Source organism: Cupressus sempervirens, chromosome 8 (genome assembly GCF_028749045.1).
Source record: "Cupressus sempervirens isolate cs-2001-9-10 chromosome 8, ASM2874904v1, whole genome shotgun sequence".
Taxonomy (NCBI): domain Eukaryota; kingdom Viridiplantae; phylum Streptophyta; class Pinopsida; order Cupressales; family Cupressaceae; genus Cupressus; species Cupressus sempervirens.
Window position 1 is genome coordinate 90,494,630 of NC_143125.1, and position 2,500 is coordinate 90,497,129.

The 2,500-nt window shown below is 41.6% G+C and overlaps 2 pseudogenes across 1 annotated transcript in view; one reads left to right on the top strand and one right to left on the bottom strand.

Moving 5' to 3' along the window:
• LOC149541771 (light-independent protochlorophyllide reductase iron-sulfur ATP-binding protein pseudogene) overlaps positions 1-2,500 on the bottom strand; it is a 142,545-nt pseudogene that overhangs the window by 78,725 nt on the left and 61,320 nt on the right. The gene's annotated exons all lie outside the window — the stretch shown is intronic.
• Positions 2,496-2,500, top strand: part of LOC149541784 (25S ribosomal RNA) — a 2,829-nt pseudogene continuing 2,824 nt past the window's right edge.

Sequence of the window (2,500 nt, forward strand, 5' to 3'; positions counted from 1 at the left end):
TACTTTATTTAAGAAGCTTATGGCATGGGTTACTTATTTATTTAAGAAGCTCATGGCATGGGTTACTTATTTATTTAAGAAGCTCATGGCATGGGTTACTTATTTATTTAAGAAGCTTATGGTATTGGTTACTTTTTTATTTAAGAAGCTTATGGCATGGGTTACTTATTTATTTTAAGTAAGAAGCTTTTTATTTTAAGTAAGATTATGGCATTGGTAATTTTAGTTTAATTATTGAAAATTATAGAATTAATAAAAGAATACATACAAAAAGAAGGTATCAAAAAACAAAAGGCAAGCAAGTGAGCTTGAGGATTTCTCTTGCTTTTGGCAGGCATCCCCTACTACTGGGGGGCCTACTGGGCTATTAGCTCAGTGGTAGAGCGCGCCCCTGATAACTGCGTCGTTGTGCCTGGGCTGTGAAGGCTATCAGCCACATGGATAGTTCAATGTGCTCATCAACGCCTGACCCAGAGATGTGGATCATCCAAGGCACATTAGCATGGCGTACTCCTTCTGTTTGAACCAGGGTTGAAAACTGACTTTTTTTTACCAGGAGGATAGATGAGGTGATTAAGGTGAGATCGAATGTAGACCAAATTTTCTATTCATTCGTGGGATCTGGGCGGTCCTGGGCAGCCATGTATTTTGGCTACTTTTTTTCGAGAATCCATGCATATCTTATCAGTGTATGGAAGGCTATCTCTCGAGCACAGGCTGAAGTTCTTATTAATTAAGCCTAAATGTTAAAAAAACACCTAACAACACATCTTCACAGACCAAGAACTACGAGATCACCTTTTATTCTAGGGTGACGGAAGGATCATATCATTCGAATTCATGCTTTTTTCTTTGCGTAGGATGCGGGAAATATAGTAAATATAGGTCCGACCGGGAGACTTTTTCTTTCTAAACCTAAAATAGTGGATAGTTAAATACTTGCTCAGTCTTCGACTCGTTCAATTACTATGAACAATTTCTGAATCAGTAGATTAGGAAATCGTTATTCGTCTCCTAATAAACGATGAGAAAAGCAGGATTGAAAAAGGATCTTGGAGTGTCTGGGATTGGGTTAGGAGGATCTTATTAATACCTCCTTTTCTCTTCTCATCCAAATTTTGACTTCTTTTTGGTGAAGAAAAAGGAAGGAGAGGAAGTACACTTGGAGAGCGCAGTACAGCAGAAAATTGTATGCTGTGTTCGGGAAGGATGAGTCGCTCCTGAATGAAGAGAGAACTTATTCTCCTCGAATCATAGGTGCGATTATTTACTTCACGGGCGAGGTCTCTAGTTCAAGCCCAGGATAGCCCACCCATTATGTGCTATGTAGTAGGATTGTTGTCTGCTTCATTTGATATCTACGGGGATATAGCTCAGTTGGTAGAGCTCCGCTCTTGCAATCGGGTCGTTGCGATTACGGGTTGGATGTCTGATTGTTTAGGCGGTAATGATAGTATTTTTACCTGAACCAGTGGCTCACTTTTTATCAGTAATGGGAGAAAGGACCGTAACATGCCACTAAAAAACTCTATTAAGACGAAGATAGACTGTCAAGAATGTAGAGAAGGTAGGGTGGGTAGTTGGTTAGATCTAGTATGGATCGTACATGGTCCATAGTTGGAGTTGGCGGCTCTCCTAGGGGTCTTTCTTATAGGATCCTCAGGGAAGAGGATCAAGTTGGCCCTTGCGAACAACTTGATGTACTATCTCCCTTCAACCCTTTTTAGCCCAAAAAACGGGGGCAGAAGGAAAAGTCATGCCATGGACCGACCCCATCATCTCCACCCCGTAGGAACTACGAGATCGCTCCAAGGATGCTTTCATCATCCAAGGGTCACAGATCGACCACAAACCCTGATTTGAGAAGTGGAACGCATTAGCTGTCTCTTCTGATTGGGCAGGAAGGGTCGGAGAAGGGCAATCTTTTTAAGATAAGACCAAAGAGTCGGTGGAAAAAAGAAGATCTTTTTGTTCCTGGTTCTTTCGGAGTTTTTTTTCTTAAGAACTTCAAGAATTCCTAGGGTCAACAACTTATTGCTTTTGGGAGGAGTTGCTCTTTGGAGAGCACAGTACAATGAAAATTGTGAGCTATGTTCGGGGGGAAGGCTATTGTTGATTGTGGACCTTCTATGGTAGACTTAATCAAGAGGGTTCAATAGACAGTGGTTGACCCTGTGGCGGATGCCAGCGGTTCGAGTCCACTTATCTCAACCCCGTGATGATTCTGCGGAGCAGATCAGTCATAATCGACAGTTTTATCTATGATTTATTTTATCGTTCATGGACATTGATAAGATGCTTTCATGTCTTTAATATTAGTAGCTCCTTAAGACGGACTTGAGCGGCAAGGTTCAAAAAACTAAGGGCGTACGGTGGATACCTAGGCACCCAGAGACGAAGAAGGGCGTGTTAATCGACGAAATGCTTCGGGGAGTGGAAATTGAGCATAGATCCAGAGATTCCCGAATAGGTTAACCTTTTTAACTATCTGTTGAATCCA